We start from the raw sequence: 26014 nt of genomic DNA, 5'->3' as shown, positions 1-26014 counted from the left end.
GGAAATGGTTCCTGGAGCATTTCAAGTATAGCTGCTGTGCCGTGGCTCGTCGTTGAAAGTGAGAGAGACAGCGAGAGCAAGAGAGCTGGCGTGAGGTGAGGAATAAGCTTCGCTTGGCGTGTCGGTGTGACCTTTGGGTGTTTCTGGGGAGAGGGCAGGCGCCAGGCGACGCGGCTCCTCAGGTTACTGTTGTCTCAGCGCCGCGGCGAGGCTTGTCTGATGTTGATGATGTCAGACAGGACACTTACGCTGGGCTAGAGCTCTCCTGGGAGGTGTTGGCTATGGAATCACCCTCTCCGACTCGCTCTCCTCATCCTCACATCTGTGCATTATTTAGCTTATTGTCTCAGCCATTTATCAGGATAATGACTATGCAAGCGTATAATACTGTACTGTACATTTCTCCAAGTGACAAGCACCAGATACCTGATGATGACCACTGAGGAAAAGCCAATAAGGAGATGTGCAGAAAACTGCATCATATTGATATTGGAGAATGGTCTAGGATGGATAGTTGTGCTGCTCAGAATATCACTGACTGCATAGTATTTTGTAGCTTTGCTTGGGGAGGATTGGCGTGGAGCCATACGCATCAGAATAGTGGAGATAATAGTGCAGTGAAAAATAAAATACAAGGACCAAAGTTGCTGGGCTGGCTGTACTTTTTTTTGGACCTTAATAACGATTTTCATGACAAGGAACTCGTAATATCAGTGTGCAGTGGCAGGCAGCGGGAGTGTGGGGACTGAATCACTGATCAATGACAGCTAATGAACACGGCAGGAGTTCTGCTCTGTTTGCCTCTCGACAGAGAGCCCCGCTCCTCTGAGAGATATTTTTCTTCTATTTTGCACCCCAAAAAAATACAGGAGGCTTCATTGAAACCAACTGCCTCTGGGCTCAATTAACTAGCACAGATTACTCATAATGCAGAGGAGAGCCTGGGTATGTAATACACAGCATGGAGACCACTCACCTTCCCTCCTCCCTCACTACAACTCTATGCCTTGGGGCCCCGTGACAGTGCAGTGCGGTGGGCTGCGGTATGCATGCAGAGGTACATACTGTATATACATTACATATGGAGTGTCTCAGGTGATCTATGGATCCTGAAGGCTGTTTATCACTCCATCATGTTGACATGGTACTGAGTCGTGTGCAGTCAACACAACACAGAGCTCTGGTGTCACCTGGCTGTCAGCAACACTTAATATACCTGGCTCAGGGTCTTTGGTCGCTGCTGCTGTCCTGATGCCCCTGGCCTGACTGTCCAATCCCCCTTGCATTACATGGATGGTGAGATACTCCTCCAGAGCATTCATCACGTCCTCCATCACCCCCGCCGGGGCAGAGGGCCGGGAGCCTGGCACCTGCACTGTTGTCTCTTCTCTCATTGGCCACATGAGGTGTCCTACTGGGGTTGGGACTTTTATAGAGGCCTCCACTGGCATACAGTACACAGTAGCACACACCTTCAGACATTTTTACAGCTTTTACAAATGTCATCTCAAATATGAGCTGGTATAATTGTGTTGAAACACTGTTCTTTTAAATTGGCTAAATGAAATACATACTGCTAAACTGTTGTCAGCAAAGGAAAGGTGTGTGTTGAGAACATCAAGAGAATTACAGAAGGCAGAAATGTAAATAGAGTAGTTAGCATACCCAAATGGGAATAGGCACAAATATGCTGGATTTGTAGACTGTGAGGCTGCGTTTACAGTCAGCCCAATTCTGATATTATTTCCACTAATTGGTCTTTTGACCAATCACATCAGATCTTTTCACATCAGATCTTTTTCCAGAGCTGATCTGACTGGTCAAAATACCAATTAGTGAGAAAAAAAATCAGAATTGGGTTGCCTGTGTAAATGCAGCCTAAGATATATTTTTATGTCAGTCAGTGTTATAAAGCTCAGGGAGAAAATACATGGCTCCAAATGAAAGGCGTCAGAGCTGAAAGATGTGTATCACTGTGTTGGCAAACTGGGCTTAGTGCCTCAATACTGTAGAACTATATTTCATAATGAGAATCTATTCTAGAACTGAGGACTAACGATTTACAAGAAATCAAGGGCATAACATTTTTTGCCATTTAAAGCCCTCTGAATTCCAGTTCTAGAAGGTTTCAAAAGGATCACCTTCCTCAACCTAGACACTGTGATTGTTTAAATGAATGAGCTCTCATGAATTCTGTCATTCAGGCACAGTGATGACAGTGCAATTAATGATTATTTGACCCGACACAGGCTTAAAACAACTTCCTGAAATGGAAATCGTAATACAATCTCTGTCTTTCCATTGGTGGAAATATCTGGAATGACCTGTGTTAATTAAAAATAAAATCCTAGGTGAGGGCGGTAGACGTGTCTGTCAGAGAGTGTGCTTCTGTCTGTATCTGTGCAATGATGTGGATAACATATTAGATGAGAGCGAGCAGAGTGACCAGCCAGCAGCAGACCAGCAGCTACAGAACAGTATAGTAGCCTCAAAAATTCACTAACATTGATTTGCCGCCAATTACTAGCTACACAGGATCCATGGACAAGGCTCACTATATACTAAATTTTTTAACGAAGGAACATGTTTTGAAAACCTTGTAATTACACTAAAGCAATGCGAGCAGACCATTAAATTACATGGCTGGAGAGACAATTTGGAACATAGAAATGGGTCAGATTTAATTGTAGAGCTCCTAGTTAGTCCCCAGAACACCGACAGGTCCACTCAGCAGCCATCAGTCCACTGAGTGGGAATGGGATGATGACATGAAAGTGACCTCATTACTCCACCACAGTCCAAATCAATAAACCATAACAGCCCATGGTCCCTTCTGACGTCATCACAGACGCACAGCTTGATATTCATCATACAGATGATGATTATAACACTGAGGAAGAAGGGGACGAATGGTTTGCATGCTGCTTTGCCAGGCGGCCAGGTTTCCCAGTGTAAACACAGAGCGATCTGCGACTCTTTTCTTTCTCCCTCTCCTCTCTCTTCTTCTGACTCTGAATCACTCCGCCTTTGGGGCTTACCACAGGAGTCTCTTCAAACAAGGCTTTGTACTGGAGTGTAGAATCAAGATTAATGCACTTCCACAGCTCTGTGCTGCTCTAGGGGAAAGAAGCCTGATAATTAACACCAGGGGGGGCTTGGAGGAAATTGGAGGGGGGAAATCACACAACATAATAAAAATACGAGGAAAGGCACATATGACGTTTATTTGGCGTGTGTGCGATGTGTGAGGCTGCGTTGAGGTGACAGTCAGTGAAGCTGTGACTGCGACGTCTTGGAGGGTATGTATGACGGAACGGTTTACTCTGAGCATTGTTTATCATTGTCATGTCCGTAATATTTCATTGTGGTGTGCTTACCACCAGCAGTGTTACAATGCATAAACCACATGCATTTATGCAAATTATACAAATGTATACAAGGTATACAAATGAAGTGCTCAATACATCTTTATAAGGACACTGTGTATTTCATAATGCCTTATGGACAACCTGTCTTACCTTGACCGTTGTAAGATCTCTCCAAAGCTGCATATTGACTTCTGGAAACGTCTGTGTTTATGTCAGAACCCCCCAGCTGGAGTTGTTCTCTGATAATGACTCAGATTGTTGTCATTTACATCAATGTCTGAAAACAGCGTGCCCGTGGCTCCCTGTACAGGGTTCTCCAAATATATAAATAAGTGGTGGAAGGTTACCAAGGAAGAGAATGAAATATGGCACTTCCATTTCAATGCAAATGAGGACTGAAATGAGTGCAGTGTGGATTTACAGTGGCTCATTAGAATGGACCCAGCACACTGCTGCTTTAAGTGAACAGTCTCCTATAGCCTGAGTAAATTAGTGTGCAATCCCCTGCACTGGCTGTAAATGAAACTGTCCGTCAGCATGCAGCGTCTCAACCTGCTAAGAAGAAGTGGGATAGGATGGTTCTGTCCTCCTGATGTCTGTCTGCTGGAGCTCTTGGATAGAGAGAAAGTTTTCTTCAAGTTTGGATAGTCTGTGTTAACTTCCCAGTCTATTCAGTCAGGAGTCTGACGTGAAGATATGAGAGTTTTTTTAGTGTATCGTGTCGCATATACAGCCAAACAATCTCTATAGCCTTTGGTAAAGGCTTTGGTAAAGGTCTGGGGTGGTCTTTCATTTCTGAAATTCATTTCAGAATGCTGCTGTCCTGGACTCTATAAGAATGACCCCCTGTTTGAACACACACATCATGCATTTCCAAAGGGGGAATATCTAAAAGTAGATTTGAATCCGATGAGAACATGCAGGTGTGAAAATATTGTGTTGTGTTCATTTTTATGATGGATTAGGAGGCAAACTGCACTGTCCTCTGAGAGGAGGCAAGCTGCACTGCCCTCTGAGAGGAGGCAAGTTGCACTACCCTCTGAGAGGAGGCAAGCTGCACTGCCCTCTGAGAGGAGGCAAGCTGCACTGCCCTCTGAGAGGAGGCAAGCTGCACTGCCCTCTGAGAGGAGGCAAGCTGCACTACCCTCTGAGAGGAGGCAAGCTGCACTGCCCTCTGAGAGGAGGCAAGCTGCACTGCCCTCTGAGAGGAGGCAATCTGCACTGTCCTCTGAGAGGAGGCAAGCTGCACTGCCCTCTGAGAGGAGGCAAGCTGCACTGCCCTCTGAGAGGAGGCAAGCTGCACTGCCCTCTGAGAGGAGGCAAGCTGCACTGCCCTCTGAGAGGAGGCAATCTGCACTGTCCTCTGAGAGGAGGCAAGCTGCACTGCCCTCTGAGAGGAGGCAAGCTGCACTGGCCTTTGTGAGGAGGCAAGCTGCACTGCCCTCTGAGAGGAGGCAAGCTGCACTACCCTCTGAGAGGAGGCAAGCTGCACTGCCCTCTGAGAGGAGGAAAGCTGCACTGCCCTCTGAGAGGAGGCAATCTGCACTGCCCTCTGAGAGGAGGCAAGCTGCACTACCCTCTGAGAGGAGGCAAGCTGCACTGCCCTCTGAGAGGAGGCAAGCTGCACTGCCCTCTGAGAGGAGGCAAGCTGCACTGCCCTCTGAGAGGAGGCAAGCTGCACTGCCCTCTGAGAGGAGGCAAGCTGCACTGCCCTCTGAGAGGAGGCAAGCTGCACTGCCCTCTGAGAGGAGGCAAGGAAAGTGGGAACTGGAGTGAGTTTTCAAATGGAGAGCTGCTGTTTATTATATATGGATATCCAGAGCCACCGAGTTTACAGAGACCTCTAGGAAACTGGCAGGACTCAGATGTCAACAGTCTGACTTCTTTTGACTTGTACAATTCATCAAGTTGTCTCTGTTGTTTTATTTACAGTTTCGCCACTTCATAGAGATATATCACGTGCCACAGATACAGTCAGGGGAAAATATGTAATGATTAAGAAGTGATAGAGAGTTTTCCAAACAGTGGCAGCAGCCATTTTTCCAGCCAAAGTAACCAAGACAGCATACACCAAAAGCGTAAGAGTATTACATCTGCTGATGGTCTGCAATCTCAGTCCTTCCAGACAGATCAGAATCAAAAGGAGCTTTATAAGCATGACAGGTTTGGACAGGAAGTAGAGATGAGGCCTTTCTGGAACAAAGAGCATGTAGGCTACTGCAAAATGTCATAATGCATTAAGTATTCCTCTTCCTCAAACTTTGTTTTTTTTTAAATATATATATATTTCCTTTCATGTACATCTTTAAATTATAATTTTACTGAAAAATGTAAACAAATTATAATTTTTTTGAAATCTTTTCTTTTCAATTGGAAATCCAGAGCAGTATGTTTCAGGTAGTTTTGGGTAATCCACTCTATTTACATATCTAAACTGAACCTCTGCGGTTATACCCTGCTATATTGCTTTTTAAAATCTGAAACTAGGAGAGCTTCACGTGTGACATTATTTTATTTATTTATCCTTTATTTAGCTAGGCAAGTCAGTTATGAACAAATACTTATTTACAATGACGGCCTAGGAACAGTGGGTCAACTACCTTGTTCAGGGGCAGAACGACAGATTTTCTACCTTGTCAGCTCGGGATTCAATCTAGCAACCTTTCGGTTTCTGGCCCAACGCTCTAACCGCTAGGCTACCTGCCGCCCCATTATAAACCCTGTGTGTCTGAGTTAATTCTCGAACCAGTTTAATGATTCAGGGAGAGCAGTTTAATTTGCTGTGGTAGCATTAGCAGTGGTGTGGAGGGGTCTATTGGGACCGGAGTGGGTAAACTACATTAAAAGTTTAGAAGAGTTACCTGTAATATGGAAAACAGGTAAAGTGGATAAAGACTGGGATGTTGCAGTCATCAAAAGGAACAAACCGTAATATTGTCCTGTTGGAATAAGAAAGTGTCTCGGTAATGTTTTTTCTCCACAGCACAAATCCCTATAAGGTTTTGGTCTGACAACCTCCCTCTCTCTAACACAATATTATTTTTAATTTTTTTTTCAGCAGTGAGGAGACAGACGGTGAGACAGCGATGAGTCTTATATTTAATCCCACTACACCTATCCATCAACGGAGAGACTGGTTCCACTGGCTCCTACCCACACAGTTTCCCGTCCTTACTGAGCTGACAATGAGTCCATCATACCCATCCCTACAGGACCACTTCCTCCTGGGCTTCCAAAAAGCCATAAACCCATCATATCCTATTACAGCACTCTACATTTCCCTTCCCCTGCTACTCCTTCAATTAACAAAGTATATGAACGCGGGTGTGGAGTCGTATTCATTTCTATGCAATAGGCTAAAGAGAAGCTCCACTTGAAGGCCATTGGATTTGACAGGCTCCCTGTCTCGAACCTGGACAACATTTTCTCTTCACTATGTATCGAGGTAGGAAGTTTGAGAGTCCCAGAATCTCATTTCTAATAGGAAGTGAACAGCTTAAGAGATGACCAAGCTGAGGCTGCCATCAGCGTCTCCCTTGCTGCCTACCTGCCAGAGACAGAGTGTAGCTGTGTAACTCTCCATTTACTCCTCGACTCACTAATTAATGGTTGCCCGTGGAGTAACTTGTACCTGTCAGTGTCTACCGCTCTCGTATATTCAATAACTTGGGGGAATTGAAATTGAATGCCAGCTAAGCTCGAACAAACCGCAAATGGTGCATGGGATACACCCTGGTTCTCTCACTGACCTGACAGCAGCCTTATATGTAAGGTTTTTAATGAACATGGACTCTTCTCAGCTACTCTTAACTGCCAAGGTGGAATGTTTTATGAATTCAAGATGGAGGGTGGGTGGGTGATTGTATAAGTTCTGTTACAGTGTACAGGTACTCGAGCAGGTCCTTGTGCCAAATGTCAATGTGCGTATGAATGCCAAAGCCGTCCATGAAAGAACCCAGTGCCGATTCGCATTAAAGAGACATGGTGAAAATGTTCCCGAGCGGTCACTGGTAATTATTGCGTCCATTTCCAGGGCCACTGCATGTGTGTTCATGGAGAACAAGGTCCACTCTATTACACATATCTCCTTACCCATGGGATTAGCCACACTGCTCACAATTCATACCTCCACTTCTCCATTAGAGCTGATTTATCTGCAGACTACACTCCTCTACATAATGAGGAAAACAAGAATAATGGTGAAAAGTAATACAAATCTTTCATTTACATGTGGATCTAGCCGGACGTGTTAAATTGCCAGTTACGCTCTCACGTTCTTAGGGACTTGCAGATGCTTATTCATCCCAAACATCTTAGTTGTTTGAATAATGAATTTCCTCCAGGAGTATTTGCTACTGCCGTGTGTGAAATAAGTGGCTGCGGTTGGGCTGGTGGAACAGACAGGCTGGCTGTCTCTGAGAGGTAGGAAGGGAAGGGTTACCCCCCCCCAACCCATCACTATTCCTTCTAAGCTGGATGAAGCTGTTGATCAAACCGAAGGCTGTGCTTCCAAATCCACATCTCTCTCTCGCTCTCTGTACAGTAGCCCTTGACCTTGCCATGTGTCCTCATGGCCCAGACACCCGCTTGAAATTAAATTACAGATTAGTGGCTTCAGCTCCTTGGAAGGGTTTATTTGGTTGCCCCCTCTCTATGTCACTCTCATTCTCCCATTCAGGAGCAGGGAGGAAATGTCATGGGATTTAAGAAAGAAAATGCCAGCCTCAAAGTCTATACTATGTTGCCTGGCCTCCCTAAATTCAGGATGTCTGCAAGGAGTTCTAAATCTTACAGGTGAGGAATAGGGGGGCAGATAGCATGTGGTGATTACTGTGCTAGGATGAGTAACGAACAGGGGAAACGGAAACCAAACTCATACATTTTTATTTATTTATTTCATACAAACGTCTTCAGACTTCAATGTCTCTGTAAGTTTGGCCTTCTCCCATCAATTCCATCAAGCTGAGATGGAGCATGAACTCTACACCAGACTCAATGACTGGTCCTGTCACTGAGTGCTTCTTTAGACACTGTTGTTGCACCTTGAGATTGAAAAATCATTCTAGCGAGACAAGTGGACCAAACGCCGAGCCCTCATTCATTTGGAAGACTGTCACACATAGCACAATGCTGTAATTTCAAATCACTTTCACTTCCACTCTGTAGGTTCTGTGATTTTTGGCAAATCAGAATGGCTTGTTAGCCCTATAAATTATCCACTTCCCTTCATATTGATGTAGATACCCAGTCACTCCTCAAGTATATAACTCATCATGTCAGAGTCTGGCCTCTTTTCATTGGGAAGTAGGTTTCTTTGAATGTGCCAACAGAGAAGCTACCCCACAGGGCAAACACTGGTTGAATCAACGTTGTTTCCATGTCATTTCAACCTAAAAAAAATAATCCATCTGATGACGTTGAATCAACGTGGAAAACTAATTAGATTAGCAAAAAGTCATCACATAACCCAATTTTTTACCTAAATAGAATGACATTTTTTGTTGTTGTTGATTTCACACTGAATTCCCGTTAGTTAACAACTCAACCAAATGCAAATCAAAGTTAGACATTGAACTGGATGTCTGTCACCAGTGGGTACTGTACTGTAGAGACACTTTCAAATCAAGATTACTCACTGTAATCATATTTGCATTAAATGCTTTTCTAGAGTCCGGAGTCTGTAGCCAGATTTTTTTGTTCTATTGTGTTGTTTGGAATAAGTGGAAAGTTAACCTGAATGTCACAGTTTGTTGAGCAATGGAGAAAAACTCACAGCCGACATTTGAAACTGTATAGTTCTCCTCTCACCAGGGGGATTGAGTTGTGTATTTAGTATGGAGAAAGAAAGCAATCAATAAAACAGCTGTTGGTAACCAAGGGACGAGAGAAGTGTCTTTGAAACTTTAGCACATGGTGCTTAAAAAGCGCAATATAGTCAATAATAGATGAAGAACTACTGGTAGCAGCCATGCTCCAGGGTGTTATACCCACCGCTAGACAGAGAAAAACACACGATTCAACTATTTGTGAAGATTCATTTCCAAAAGCCAATCTTGACTATCCAGCATAGTTTTTGAACTGACTTAATAGTTATGATTTAATTTGATTTGATACTTTTGATTTTCTGGGTAATTATTCATGACAGAGAGGCACATTTATTAAAACGTTGTAATGGGAATTTAAAAGGGAAAACAGTACCCATCAACATCCTTTGGACCTCTACATTTTTTAGGAAATAAGTAAACATGAAGAAAACGGTCAGGATTGTCAAGACATTGACAGATCTGAGGAAGAGATGGGCAAAAATACCGAATCGAACACGCTGCTCATCAATCAAAACATGAAAACAAGGTTTGAAAGCACGTTTATGTTGCAACGCTTCCCCCTGAATTGTACTGTCAGAGTAGATCAATGTTGTTGTCATTTGAAAGGTGATCAGGTCACACAAGGGAGACATTGGTACTCCACAGTTTACCAAATGCTCACAGACAAGAGAGGCTTCCATTTTCAAAAGGGAAAGTTTGTTCTTTCATAGTGTTTTACCTCCGGGCCGGTATATCTTGAAGGACAAAACAGTTTCAATAGAGGCTCAGATAAATATTCCTCATAAGTATGTAATCATGCTGGGAAGGAAAAAAAAGTTTGAAGGCACCTGTGAATCGCTAACACTACTCTGTTCCCCTCTGAATGGTAAGCAGGCTTACTGGACGTGTACTGTTGACACGAGGCTTTACAGAAGACAGATGACAGAGTCTCACTTTTAGAGGACAGGGATGGAAGGAAGAAGTGGCACAGAGATTACAATTATAAAAAGAGGCTAAACTGCCATTATTTAATTTGAATTGGCATTTTGATCTGAGAGTATTGTGAAATGCAGCATTTGCTCTCTGACAAAGATGTGGAATCGTAATAATGTCCCGATTTGTTGTGGCATTCATGTTCCAGAGGCTTTGTCTCTGTAAAGATAGCCATTCTGAGAGGGAGTTCAGTGACAGATTTCAGCTGTCAGGGGTTTTACATGCTCAGCAAAAACTATGCCAATGAACACGTTATACTGTTTCCAGTTGGCCACTAAATATCGGTTCATATGAAATGTGTCTCACTTGTTCTGAATCTGTACTCATGCATAAGTGTTTTTTCTACATTTAAAAACCCTCATATATATTTGAACTTCAAACAATTGCATCAGCTAATTTGTAAAATAGGCCCATGTTCCATTGAGCATGTTTGGCTTCTAATGAAATAAGAGCTTATTCATGTATCGACATAAAGGTTTGTAGATATGTCACATTAGGGGCACGACCAGGGACACAAAGTAATATTTATAAAGGCCGACATACGGCAACTTTGACTCCCTATCAATGCTCATTGCGTGTCATGGATAAAGTAAGCATAAGGAATGCAGAGTTGTCAATCATAGGATGATTTGCTTGTCTTTATTTCCCTTTGATGTATCGTTTTTCCCCCATTTTTATAAATGCATCAAAGCTTTTACTATATGTTTTACTGTTGATATGTCATATCATAATTGAGTCAAGCATACAATTTCATCTGGCATCAAAATAATGTATTACTTTCACTTGACTCTAGCTGCCAAGCAGTACACCCATGGGATATCCTTTTAAGTGTATGATTTTATGTCATGCGTTTTTACTGTCCCTCTCAATAACAGTACATGTAAAGATCAAAAGCTTTTGTTTTATTTGATGCCTTTGTTTTCTTGTCACTATGTCCAACAACAACTTCATCAGTTTCACAATGGCAGAACCATACCAGACATTCTGTGAGTGTTTCAAAGTCTTTATGTAAGATATTAAAGGATGGTTGATCCTGATAAAACTGGGTTATTCACACCACACGGAGATAGAGAGGCAGTAAGTATTGAAGACCCTAAGTAGACCACTGAGCACCTCCCATCCCTAGGGGGCAGCAGCTACCAGGTCAGGTGCTGAGACATCTGTCTAGAGAGACTGTACAAGATGGTGGCAGAGGTGATGGCGGCAGAGGTGAGGGCTGCCGTCTTATTGGCTCTTAACCAGCCATGCTATTTTGTTAGTTTTTTCACAATTTTCTAAACTTGTTATGTACATAATGTTGCTGCTAACCGTCTCTTATGACCGAAAAGAGCTTTTGGACATCAGAACTGGGATTACTCAACTCAAATTAGATGAGGAGTTCAGTCGGAAGCGGGGGATATACTACAGACACCCGACCAGGCCCAGATCCCCGTGATTTGCAGGAAAAGGAAACGTAGGTTTTGCGGAAAGAGATCCGGATGCCTTGTGAGGATCAGGCGACGAGTGGCTAATCTGCCCTTGCTTTCCGTTCTGCTAGCTAACGTTCAATCGCTGGAAAATGAATGGGACGAACTGAAATCACATACTCTATATCCTACTAACGGGACATTAAAAATTGTGATATCTTATGTTTCATCGAGTCGTGGCTGAATAACGACATTAAGAACATACAGCTGGAGGGTTATACACTTTATCAGCAGGACAGAACATCAGCTTTCTGGTAAGACATGGGTCGGGGGCCTATGCAAATTAATAAACAACAGCTGGTGCACAATATCTAAGGTAGTCTCAAGGTTTTGCTTGCCTGAGGTATTTCACGATAAGCTGTAGACCACACTATCTACCTAGAAAGTTTTCATCTGTACTTTTCGTAGCTGTCTACATACCACCACAGACCGAGGCTGGAACTAAAACCGCACTCATTGAGCTGTATTCCGCCATAAGCAAATAGGAAAACGCTCATCCAGAGGTGGCGCTCCTAGTGGCCGGGGACTTTAATGCAGGGAAAGTTAAATCAGTTTTACCTAATTTCTATCACTATGTTAAATGTGCAACCAGAGGGAAACAAATTCTAGACCACCTTTACTCCCCACACAGAGACGCGTACAAAGCTCTCCCTCGCCCTCCATTTGGCAAATCTGACCATAACTCTATCCTCCTGATTCCTGCTTACAAGCAAAAATTAAAGCAGGAAGCACCCGTGACTCGGTCTATAAAAAAGTGGTCAGATAAAGCAGAAGCTAAACTGCAGGAATTTTGCTATCACAGACTGGAATATGTTCCGGGATTCTTTCGATGGCATTGAGGAGTACACCACATCAGTCACTGGCTTTATCAATAAGTGCATCAAGGACATCGTCCCCACAGTGACAGTAAGTACATACCACAACCAGAAACCATGGAGGTGTCAGAGAAAGACTCCAGCCACCCTAGTCATAGACTGTTCTCTCTGCTACCGCACGGCAAGCAGTACCGGAGCGCCATGTCTACGTCCAAGAGGCTTCTAAACCCCCAAGCCACAAGACTCCTGAACAGCTAATCAAATGGCTACCCAAACTATTTGCATTGTCTCCCCCCCCCCCCCCACCACGCTGCTGCTATTCTCTATTATATCTATGCATAGCCATTTTAATAACTCTACCTATGTATGTAATTACCTCAATTACCTCGACACTGGTGCCTCCGCACATTGACACATTGACTCTGTACCAGTACCCCCTGTATATAGCCTCACTATTGTTATTTACTTCTGCTCTTTAAATATTTGTTATTCTTATCTTTTACTTTTGGGGGGTATTTTCTTAAAACTGCATTGTTGGTTAAGGGCTTGTAAGTAAGCATTTCACTGTAAGGTCTACTACACCTGTTGTATTCGGCGCATGTGACAAATACGATTTGATTTGATAGCCAGGATGTGATGATTGTTCATGTGTTGGGGATTGGCAAGTCTCTGAAATCCAGACCCTAGGCAACAGCAGTGACTAGGGTCTGGGATTAATGACAGACTCTTGGTAACAAAAATCCGGGGGAGGTCCTCTTCAGACAGACAACTCCCCCAACAAATCACGAGGCAGACATGCCAGAACACTGCAATTCACAACCAAAGTTCGCAGGCATTCTTTGCATTGTTTTAGTGAAGGTAGATGATGCAAACCAGCCATTTGCAGAATGCACTCATTAAAAATAACCTCTGTGATCTTCATCTTCCTAGCTACTATTTTGTGTTCGGGGGATGTGGGCAACAAGCGGATAAATCAGGGACGTAGGCAGTGACATGCAAACCGGAAGATTGGTACATTGTGGGAGGCACATCTGTCTAGAGAGAGTAGGGATTGGCAGGTGATGGCTGAGGGAGAGGTGGATTGAGGAGCCTTCTGGCCCAACATACCTTTTTGCTATGGATTTCCTTTTGTTTTATTTTGTGTATATTAATATTATTTTGGTCACCATCTAGGAACATTGCAACCTGCTTGGGCTGGTGGACTAGAGAGTCAGGACAGAGCTCGCCCTGGATCCTGGTAAGTAGGCTGTCTTCTTAGGAACATGCCAGCTCTTCAGAACACAAGCCATATAACCATAGAGTTCTCAGTTTAACCTTTTTGGGATAGGGGGCAGCATTTTCACTTTTGGATGAATAGCGTGCCCAGAGTGAACTGCCTCCTACTCTGTCCCAGATGCTATTATATGCATATTATTATTAGTATTGGATAGAAAATACTCTGAAGTTTCTAAAACTGTTTGAATGATGTCTGTGAGTATAACAGAACTCATATGGCAGGCGAAAACCTGAGAAAAATCCAACCATGAAGTGGGACCTCTGAGGTTTGTAGTTAATGTGTGAAAGTTACATAATTCTAAAAAATATTTTAGTATTTCGCTCACTGCCTTTTCAGCGGAATGTTGTGTAGGGGTTCCGCTTTACAATGAAAAGGTTAAACCCTTTACAATGAAGATCTGAAGTTATTTTGGCATGTGTTAGTTGTGCAGAGGTGAGAACGGAGTCAGGCGCAGGACACAGAACTGAGTAAAATAACGTACTTTTACTCAGGAAAAATAATCAGCGAAAATAAATCCACGCAGGGATCACAAACCCTAACACAACAGCCTAACACAGAACCGGGAACAATCACGCACAAAACATAATGAGAACCAGAGGGTTAAATAGGGAAATAATAATAATGTAATGGGAACCAAGTGTGTACAATCAAGACATTACAAATGGAAAAAGAAACGTGGATCATTGGTAGCTAGAAAGCCGGTGACGACGACCGCCGAACGAACTAGGAGAGGCACCAACTTCAGCGGAAGTTGTGACATATTTGGATTTTTACGGGTCCTTTTTTGCTAAGTTTAGTTGGTACTAATTACTATTACTTACTAATTCAGTTCAAACAACAATACAATAACAAAACAGAACATTTACAAACAAAAAAGTTGAATTAGGAACAATATGATTGTTCATTGTTCAAATAGGGAGGACCAGTGAGTTGAAGTTGACTTGTGGCTACTGTAGTTGAACCAGTTTAGAGGTGGAGAGTGAACAGATGGCTCCAGTGTGAGTAGGGAGTACTCAGCTGAAGATGAATACAACACACATCCTATTCAGAGACCAATTTCTTTGTGTTACTAAGATCTTTAGTGGAGTCACAGCATCACTGAGAATGATGCAATACATCCTGAAATGGAGAAAAGAAGCCATTGCAATTGATCAAAATGTTCAGTCCATTATGACTCCTATACATTGTGTTTGGAAAACAACTAGCCAGTCTACAAATAAGTCTACTTGGGGTTTTAGGCCTGTCTAGCTGTTCCATTACCTGTCTGACTGACCATTTAACGTGAAAGTAAGCATAAGTGGCTAGTGTACTGTATGCATGTGTCTAGCCCTTCTCATAACTCCAAATTCTACAGCATTGGAGTCATTCTACATCCTTTTTGAGTACCTGATGTGATCATTCAAGTTTGAAATGCTCTATCTATAAAGAATTGATCATTGATTGTGATACGTTTTTGGAAACCTTGAACACTCAACCTAACTTAATTAATCATCCAAAAACAACTTTCCAAATACAAAAGATAGACTTACTGTTAGCTGTTTTACCACAGATTTCCACCGATGTTTTTTTGTGTAACAACTTCGAGCCGACAGGTTTTTTTGTTCCCTTGCAAGTTTCTATTAGCTCTGGAAGTGCATTGCAGTGACATGAAAGTAGACTTTTCGATGTTCCCAAAATTGTATTGCACTTCCAGGTGATTAGACACGGTTAGATGCAGTTAGACAGAGCGTCGGGACAGCTGTACACATTGGTTACCCACTGTGGTCAATTATTAACCTTTCTAGCACAGGCTCGACAACATTCCGCTGAAAAGGCAGTGCACGAAATTCAAAAATATTTTTGGGAAATATGTAACTTTCACACATTAACAAGTCCAATACAGCAAATGAAAGATAAACATCTTGTTAATCTACCCATTATGTCCGATTTCAAAAATGCTTTACAGTGAAAGCACAACATATGATTATGTTAGGTTATAGCCAAGTCAAAAAAACAGCCATTTTTCCAGCCAAAGATAGGAGTCACAAAAAGCAGAAATATAGATAAAATTAATCACTAACCTTTGATGTTCTTCATCAGATGACACTCATAAGACATCATGTTACACAATACATGTATGTTTTGTTCGATAATGTGCATATTTATATCCAAAAATCTCAGTTTACATTGGCACCTTACGTGCAGTAATGTTTTGATTCCAAAACATCCAGTGATTTTGCAACCGCTGTGTCAAATGTTTAAAAAACTTTAACCTGATGACGGGTTAGGGATCCCTTTTGGGAACATCCCCTCCCACGTTCAGCTGGAACGTGGCGCATGGAACGCAAAAATATTCTTAGAAATATTTAACCTCCACACATTAACAAGTCCAATACCTCAAATGAAAGATAAACACCTTGTTCATCTACCCAGCATGTCAGATTTTTTAAATGTTTTACGGCGAAAACACACCACATATTTATATTAGACCACCACCGAAACGAAGACAAGAGGCAGCCATTTTGTCCCAGAAAATATAAAATTATAAAAGCAGGATTAAAAAATAAATCATTCACTAACCTTTTGAAAATCTTCATCAGATGACAGTAATAGGACATGTTACACAGTACATTTTCTTTTTCAATAATATGCCATTTATATCCATAAATGTCCATTTACATTGAATTCATGTTCAGAAAATACTCAAAAATGTCCGCAGAAAATATAGGTAGCGCCGCAATATAACGTAAATAGACATCATGAACTTTGACTAAATATACATGTTCTACATATAGTTAGAAAGATACACTGCTTCTTAATGCAATTGCTTTGTTACATTTCTTTTTAACGTTACAGAAATCGCTCACTATTCAATATTCTGAGACGGCGCTCAGATATAAGCTATATTTCTCCGCTATGTTGGAGTCAACAGAAACACACAATTTCAGCATAAATATTCCCTTACCTTTGATGGTCTTTGTTCAGAATGTACTGGAAGGGTTCATACTTACCCAAAACATTGTTTGGTTTCAAGTCTTGTGTCTTTGTATTAGCATCTGCTAACAATATCAGCTGAAATGCACCCAAAATGTCCTCTGGTCCGGAAAAGTTGCGCATCAAAACTTCAAAATTACATATTATATGTCGACTAAACAGGTCAAACTAAGTGCAGAATCAAGCTTTAGGATGTTTTAAACATACAAAACAATTTTCAATTCAACCGGTCATTGTTAGTCCTCCTCCGGAGTGCTGGAACAAAGGAATGGCTGGGACCAATTCGCGCCCTAACGCACAGGTATTTTCTCGCGGCACTCACTCAATTCACTCCCATAGGGCCAATTCTCGCGGGATTTGAACGATTAAACGCTCTACTGAATGAGGACATCTAGTGGAAGACATCCCCAGATCCATAGCTAGTTGGGAAGGGTGGGGGCGATCACGTCAAAGTTGCCCCAACTTTCATGACCACAAAACTAGTTTGGAAGAATGCCTGCCCTGTGAGTTCTGCTATACTTACAGACATAATTCCAACGGTTTTAGAAGCTTTAGAGTGTTTTCTATCCAATAATTATTATTATATGCATATATTAGCAATTTTTGACAGATTTTTTTTCAGTTTACTATGGGCACGCAATTCCTCCAAAGGGGGCAGTATTCTGCCTAGAGGTTTTAAGGAAAAAGCATAATCTGAGAACGGCGCACAGAGCCCAAAACAGCCAGAGGAATATCCGCCATTTTGGAATCAACAAAGTTAGAAATTACACCATAAATATTCACTTACCTTTGATGATCTTCATCAGAAGGCACCCCCAGGAATCCCAGTTCGACAATAAATGTCTGATTTGTTCCATAAAGTCCATAATTTATGTCCAAATAGCCACTTGTTGTTAGCGTGTTCAGCCCAGTAATCCATCTTCATGAGGCGCGAGCATTTCATCCAGACAAAAACTCGAAAAGTTCCGTTACAGTCCTTTAGAAACATGTCAAACGATGTATGAAATCAATCGTTAGGATGTTTTTAACATAAAACATAAATAATTTTCCAACCGGAGAATTCCTTTGTCTTCAGAAAAGCATTGGAACGAGAGGTAACTCTGTTGGGAGCACGCATCAGGAGACCGAAGCTCTCTGCCATACCACTGACTCAAAGAGGTCTCATGAGCCCCTCCTTTATAGTAGAATCCTCATTCAAGATTCTAAAGACGGATAACATCTAGTGGAAGCCGTAGGAAGTGCAACTTTATCCATATCTCAATGTGTATTCAGTAGGCCAGGCTTTGAAAAACTACAAACCTCAGATGTCCCACTTCCTGGTTGGAATCTTCTCAGGTGTTTGCATGCCATATGAGTTCTGTTATGCTCACAGATATCATTCAAACAGTTTTAGAAACTTCAGAGTATTTTATATCCAATACTAATAATACTATGCATATATATTAGCATCTGGGACCGAGTAGGAGGCAGTTCACTCTGGGCACACTATTCATTCAATAGTGAAAATGCTGCCCCATATCCCAAAAGAGTTAAACACTGTTTCCCATCCTTGTTCAATGAACCATAAACAATTAATGAACATGTGGAACGGTGTCACGTTCTGACCTTAGTTATTTTATTTATGTCTTTGTTTTAGTATGGTCAGGGCGTGAGTTGGGTGGGTTGTCTGTGTTCCGTTTTCTATGTTGTGTTTGCGTTTGGCCTGGTATGGTTCTCAATCAGAGGCAGGTGTCCTTAGTTGTCTCTGATTGAGAATCATACTTAGGTAGCCTTTTCCTACTTGTGTTTCGTGGGTGTTTATTTTCTGTCTTTGTGTATGTCACCAGACAGGACTGTTTCATTTCGTATCATTCTCGTTGTTATTTTTGTTTTAGTGTTCTGAGTTGAATAAATATCATCATGAACACGTACCACGCTGCGCTTTGTTCCGAACCTTGCGACTCCTCGTCAGAAGAAGAGGACGAGCGTTACAGAAACACCCACCACAACCGGACCAAGCAGTGTGGTACCCAGGAGCAGCGGGTTCAAGACTCCTGGACTTGGGAGGAGATCTTGGATGGCAAGGGACCCTGGGTACAGCCGGGAGAATATCGCCGCCCCAAGGCAGAGCTGGAGGCAGCGAAAGCTGAGAGGCGGCGTTATGAGGAGGCAGCACGGCAGCGCGGCTGAAAGCCCGAGAGGCAGCCCCAAACATTTATTGGGGGGGGCACACGGGGAGTGTGGTGAAGTCAGGTAGGAGACCTGCGCCAACTCCCCGTGCTTACCATGGAGAGAGAGGGACCGGGCAGGCACCGTGTTATGCCGTGAGGCGCACGGTGTCCCCGGTGCGCAGGCATAGCCCGGTGCGATGCATAGCAGCGCCTCGTATCGGCCGGGCTAGAGTGGGCATCGAGCCAGGTACCATGAAGCCGGCTCAGCGCATCTGGTCTCCAGTGCGTCTCCTGGGGCCGGGGTACATGGCACCAGCCTTATGCATGGTGTCCCCGGTTCGCCAGCACAGCCCAGTGCGGGCTATTCCACCTCACCGCACTGGCCTGGCTACGGGGAGCATTCAACCAGGTAAGGTTGGGCAGGCTCGGTGCTCGAGAGCTCCAGTGCGCCTTCACGGTCCGGTCTATCCGGTGCCACCTCCACGCACCAGCCCTCCGGTGGCAGCCCCCCGCACCAGGCTGTCTCTCCATCTCCTTCCTACAGGTGCTCCCGCCTGCTCAGCGCTGCAAGAGTCTCCCGTCTGTCCTGAGCTGCCAGAGTCACCCGTCTGTCCTGAGCTGCCAGAGTCTCCCATCTGTCCTGAGCTGCCAGAGTCTCCCACCTGTCCTGAGCTGCCAGAGTCTCCCGTCTGTCCTGAGCTGCCAGAGTCTCCCGTCTGTCCTGAGCTGTCAGAGTCGCCCGTCTGTCCTGAGCTGCCAGAGCCGCCAGTCAGCCAGGAGCTGCCAGAGCCGCCAGTCAGCCAGGAGCTGCCAGAGCCGCCAGTCAGCCAGAGCTGCCAGAGCTGTCAGTCAGCCAGGAGCTGCCAGAGCCGTCCGTCAGCCAGGAACTGCCAGAATCGCCCTTCACTCCGGAGCTGCCGGAGCCTCCCTCCTGTCCGGTGCTGCAGGAATCTCCCGTCCGTCCGGTGATGCCAGAATCTCCCGTCCAGTCCGAGGTCGGCGGTGAGGGTTGCCGCGTTAAAGAGGCCACAGAGGCGTGTAAAGAGGCGGAGAAGGACTATGGTGGAGTGGGGTCCACGTCCCACGCCAGAGCCGCCACCACGGACAGACACCCAGCCAGACCCTCCCCTATAGGTTTAGGTTTTGGGGTGGGAGGTACTGTCACGTTCTGACCTTAGTTCTTTTATTTATGTCTTTGTTTTAGTATGGTCAGGCCGTGAGTTGGGTGGGTTGTCTATGTTTTCTATGTTGTGTTTGCGTTTGGCCTGGTATGGTTCTCAATCAGAGGCAGGTGTCGTTAGTTGTCTCTGATTGAGAATCATACTTAGGTAGCCTTTTCCCACTTGTGTTTCGTGGGTGTTTATTTTCTGTCTTTGTGTATGTCACCAGACAGGACTGTTTTGTTTCGTATCATTCTCGTTGTTATTTTTGTTTTAGTGTTCTGAGTTGAATAAATATCGTCATGAACACGTGCCTCGCAACGCTTTGGTCCGATCCTTGCGACTCCTCGTCAGAAGAAGAGGACGAGCGTTACAAACGGTCGTTAAGACACTAACAGCTTACAGACGGAGGGCAATTAATGTCACAGTTATGAAGATTTAGGACACTAAAGAGGCCTTTCTAATGACTTTGAAAAAAACACTCCAAGGAGGCATGAGGACTGCAGATATGGTCAGGGCAGTAAATTGCAATGTCCGTACTATGAGACGCCTAAGACAGCGCTACTGGGAGACAGGACGGACAGCTGATCGTCCTCGCAGTGGCAGACCACAGTAACAACACCTGCACAGGATCGGTACATCCGAACATCACACCTGTGGGACAGGTACAGAATGGCAACAACAACTGCCCGAGTTACATCAGGCACACTTAAACCCTCCATCAGTGCTCAGACTGACCGCAATAGGCTGAGAGAGGCTGGACTGAGGGCTTGTAGGCCTGTTGTAAGACAGGTCCTCACCAGACATCACCGGCAACAACATCGCCTATGGGCACAAACCCACCGTCGCTGGACCAGATAGGACTGGCAAAAAGTGCTCTTCACTGACGAGTCACTGTTTTGTCTCACCAGTGGTGATGTTTGGATTCAAGTTTATCGTCGAAGGAATGACCGTTACACTGAGCCCTGTACTCTGGAGCGGGATCGATTTGGAGGTGGAGGGTCCGTCGTGGTCTGGGGGCGGTGTGTCACAGCATCATTGGACTGAGTTTGTTGTCATTGCAGGCAATCTTAACGCTGTGTGTTACAGGGAAGACATCCTCCTCTCTCATGTGGTTCCCTTCCTGCAGGCTCATCCTGACATGACCCTCCAGCATGACAATGCCACAAGCCATACTGCTTGTTCTGTGGGTGATTTCCTACTTTTGATTTTGACCCCTGTTCAGGAACACATTAGTCCATTTCTGTTAGTCACATGTCTGTGGAACTTGTTCAGTTTATGTCTCAGTTGTTGAATCTTGTTATGTTCGTACAAATATTTACACATGTTAAGTTTGCTGAAAATAAATGCAGTTGACAGTGAGAGGACATTTCTTTTTTTGAGTTCACCTTAATCATGATCACATGAAACCAGGTAAGATACAGGATTTTCCTCAAACAGCGTTTCTGCATTTTCGTTGAAGTGAATCTCAAGACCAATATTGGTGGGCGACAAAATGAGAAAAAAAGTAGCAACTGCAGCACAGCAGGCCTTATTTTAGAAAGTGAAGCGTGTGCTATTGTCAGGCTCATTCAGTAGTGCTGGGCTAGTCTGGCCCTAATTAAAGTGTTCCGCTCTACAGTGCCAGCTAGCTAGCTAGCTCGACACTGGTCCTGAGCATGCAGAAGCTGTCTCCTTCTCTCCCTCCATCACATCTACTGTAATTACTTTTGTTTACAGTGGAGGAAACGGCAGCAGTCTGATTAGAAGTTATTGAGGAGATATCTAATAGCTAATTCAGCGATGGCGCTCTCTCGCCCTTTCTTCTGGATGCAGATTAATTATTTCCTGTATGAAATGTTTGTGGGGACAGCATAGAGACACTTGTGGAAAATGACACTGACAAATTGCCACAGGGCTGTCAAACCTCAAACCATTTGCCTCTAGTGTCATCCCGCATCTTGCCCATTTGTTTTCAGTGCTGTTGTCTTTTCCAAAAGAAATGATACCTTGAAAAAGGAAAGTTCTCAGAAAATGCCAATTAGCTATTCAAATATATTTTGTTGCGTTATAGCCTTATTCTAAAATGTATTTAAAAAATAAAAAATCTTCACCAATCTACACATAATACCCCATAATGACAAAGCGAAAACAGGTTTTTTGATGTTTTTGCAAATTCATAAAAAATAAAAAACAGAAATACCTTATTTCCATACAGGGGGGCAAAAAAGTATTTAGTCAGCCACCAATTGTGCATGGTCTCCCACTTAAAAAGATGAGATTAAAACTATGACAGACAAAATGAGAAGAAAAAAAATCCAGAAAATCACATTGTAGGATTTTTTATGAATTTATTTGCAAATTCTGGTGGAAAATAAGTATTTGGTCAATAACAAAGGTTTCTCAATACTTTGTTATATGCCCTTTGTTGGCAATGACAGAGGTCAAACGTTTTCTGTAAGTCTTCACAAGGTTTTCACACACTGTTGCTGGTATTTTGGCCCATTCCTCCATGCAGATCTTCTCTAGAGCAGTGATGTTTTGAGGCTGTTGCTGGGCAACACAGACTTTCAACTCCCTCCAAAGATTTTCTATGGGGTTGAGATCTGGAGACTGGCTAGGCCACTCCAGGACCTTGAAATGCTTCTTACGAAGCCACTCCTTCGTTGCCCAGGCGGTGTGTTTGGGATCATTGTCATGCTGAAAGACCCAGCCACGTTTCATCTTCAATGCCCTTGCTGATGGAAGGTTTTCACTCAAAATCTCACGATACATGGCCCCATTCAATCTTTTCTTTACACGGATCAGTCGTCCTGGTCCCTTTGCAGAAAAACAGCCCCAAAGCATGATGTTTCCACCCCCATGCTTCACAGTAGGTATGGTGTTCTTTGGATGCAACTCAGCATTCTTTGTCCTCTAAACACGACGAGGTGAGTTTTTACCAAAAATATATTTTGGTTTCATCTGACCATATGACATTCTCCCAATCTTCTTCTGGATCATCCAAATGCTCTCTAGCAAACTTCAGACGGGCCTGGACATGTACTGGCTTAAGCAGGGCGACACGTCTGGCACTGCAGTATTTGAGTCCCTGACGGCGTAGTGTGTTACTGATGGTAGGCTTTGTTACTTTGGTCCCAGCTCTCTGCAGGTCATTCACTAGGTCCCCCCGTGTGGTTCTGGGATTTTGCTCACTGTTCTTGTGATCATTTTGACCCCACAGGGTGAGATCTTGCGTGGAGCCCCAGATCAAGGGAGATTATCAGTGGTCTTGTATGTCTTCCATTTCCTAATAATTGCTCCCACAGTTGATTTCTTCAAACCAAGCTGCTTACCTATTGCAGATTCAGTCTTCCCAGCCTGGTGCAGGTCTACAATTTTGTTTCTGATGTCCTTTGCAGCTCTTTGGTCTTGGCCATAGTGGAGTTTGGAGTGTGACTGTTTGAGGTTGTGGACAGGTGTATTTTATACTGATAACAAGTTCAAACAGGTGCCATTAATACAGGTAATGAGTGGAGGACAGAGGAGCCTCTTAAAGAAGAAGTTACAGGTCTGTGAGAACCAGAAATCTTGCTTGTTTGTAGGTGACCAAATACTTATTTTCCACCATAATTTGCAAATAAATTCATTAAAAATCCTACAATGTGATTTTCTGGATTTATTTTTCTCATTTTGTCTGTCATAGTTGAAGTGTACCTATGATGAAAATTACAGGCCTCTGTCATCTTTTTAAGTGGGAGAACCTGCACAATTGGTGGCTGACTAAATACTTTTTTGCCCCACTGTAAGTTTTCAGACCCTTTGCTATGAAACTCAAAATTGAGCTCAGGTGTGTCCTGTTTCCACTGATCATTCTTTAGATGTTTTTACAACTTGATTGAAGTCCACCTGTGGTAAATTCAATTGATTGGACATTATTTGGAAATGTCTATATAAGGTTCCACAGTTGACAGTGCATGTCAGAGCAAAAACCAAGCCATGAGGTCGAAGGAATTGTCCGTAGAGCTCCGGGACAGGTTTGTGTTGAGGCACAGATCTGGGGAAGGGTACCAAAAAATTTCTGCAGCATTGACGGTCCCCAAGAACACAGTGGCCTCCATCATTCTTAAATTAAAGAAGTTTGGAACCAACAAGACTCTTCCTAGGACTGGCCACCTGCCCAAATTGAGCAATCGGGGCTGTGAGCAAGAACCAGATTGTCACTCTGAGAGAGCTCAATAGTTCCTATGTGGAGATGGGAGAACCTTCCAGAAGGACAACCACCTCTGCAGCACTCCACCAATCAGGCATTTTAAGGTAGAGTGGCCAGACGGAAGCAATTCCTCAGAAAAAGGCACATGACAGTCCCCTTGGAGTTTGCCAAAAGCCACCTAAAACCTCACAGACCATGAGAAACAAGATTCTCTGGTCTGATGAAACCAAGATTGAACTCTTAGGGCTCCCGAGTGGCACAGTGGCCTAAGGCACTGCAGCTCAGTGCAAGAGGTGTCTCTACAGTCCCTGGTTCAAATCCAGGCTGTATCACATCTGGCTGTGATTATGAGTCACATAGGGCAGTGCACAATTGGCCCAGTGTCGCCCGGGTTTGGCCCGGGGTAGGCTGTCATTGTAAATAACTGACTTGCCTAGTTAAATAAAAACAATTTGGTCTGAATGCCAAGCGTCACGTCTGGAGGCAAACTGGCTCTGGTGGGAGGCCATAGTGCACAACTTCGCAAGTGGTCAAGTACATTAGAGTGTCTAGTTTGAGAAACAGATGCCTTACAAGTCCTAAACTGGCAGCTTCATTAAATAGTACCTACAGAACACCAGTCTCAATGTGAAGAGGTGACTCCAGGATGCTGGCCTTCTAGGCAGAGTTCCTCTGTCTGTGTTCTTTTGCCCATCTTTTATTTTTATTGGCCAGTCTGAGATATGACTTTTTCTTTGCATATCTGCCTATAAGAACAGTATCCCGAGTCGCCTCTTCACTGTTGATGTTGAGACTGATGTTTTGCGGGTACTATTTAATGAAGCTACCAGTTGAGGACTTGTGAGGCATCTATTTCTCAAACTAGACACTCTAATTTACTTGTCCTCTTGCTCAGTTGTGCACCGGGGCCTCACCACTCCTCTTTCTATTGTGGTTAGAGACAGTTTGCGCTGTTCTGTGAAGGGAGTAGTACACAGCGTTGTACGAGATCTTCCGTTTCTTGACAATTTCTTGCATGGAATAGCCTTCATTTCTCAGAACAAGAAAAGACTGATGAGTTTCAGAAGAAAGTTCTTTGTTTCTGGCCATTTTGAGCCTGTAATCGAACCCACAAATGCTGATTCTCCAGATACTCAACTAGTCTAAAGAAGACCAGTTTTATTGCTTCTTTATTCAGAACAACAATAATTGCAAAAGTGTTTTCTAATGATCAATTAGCCTTTTAAAATGATAAACTTGGATTAGCTCACACAACGTGCTATTGGAACACAGGAGTGATGGTTGCTGATAATGGGCCTCTGTACGCCTATGTAGATATTCCATTAGAAATCAGACAATTCCAGCTACAATAGTCATTTACAACATTAATAATGTCTACACTGTATTTCTGATCAATTTGATGTTATTTTAACGGACAATTTTTTTGCTTTTCCTTCAAAAACAAGGACATTTCTAAGTGACCCCAAACTTTTGAACGGAAGTGTATATATAATTGAAAGGGAAATGTGGACTGTTCATACTTTCCAGTTAATCTACCTTTTTTTGTGGTCGGCCTATACATCTCTGCCATACAGAGGGGATATTTTCTCACAGGATACAGAGCAAACCCCTACTGATATGCTGTAAAGGTCAAGCCTGCTCTGTGTGACTTCATTGTTTTCATATATGATACATCACCAACTGTACAGTGAGCTCTCTGCTCTGTGGTATTAAAGTTAATGTGATATCGTAGTTCAATATCCCACTTGGATGTAGTTCTTGGTCATATCTGAACCGGGCCATGATTGATCGTTCATTGTTTTATCATGCTTCACCAACCGTCTAAGAATTGGAATATA

The 26014-nt window shown here is 43.5% G+C and overlaps 1 protein-coding gene across 3 annotated transcripts in view; it reads left to right on the top strand.

The window, feature by feature from the left end:
- The window catches only part of LOC110526336 (CD276 antigen), a 75002-nt gene extending 67639 nt beyond the window's left edge, over positions 1-7363 (top strand). For 2 of the 3 annotated variants that reach the window (XM_036980688.1, XM_021607214.2), the window contains one exon: positions 6427-7363. The gene's annotated coding sequence lies outside the window, so the exon portion shown is untranslated. The remainder of the gene's footprint in view (positions 1-6426) is intronic. The other variant, XM_021607212.2, reaches the window with a different exon arrangement.
- The last annotated feature ends 18651 nt before the right edge of the window (positions 7364-26014 follow it).

The sequence above is a fragment of the Oncorhynchus mykiss genome, chromosome 6 (assembly GCF_013265735.2).
Source record: "Oncorhynchus mykiss isolate Arlee chromosome 6, USDA_OmykA_1.1, whole genome shotgun sequence".
Taxonomy (NCBI): domain Eukaryota; kingdom Metazoa; phylum Chordata; class Actinopteri; order Salmoniformes; family Salmonidae; genus Oncorhynchus; species Oncorhynchus mykiss.
This window is presented reverse-complemented; position numbering and strand designations above follow the sequence as displayed.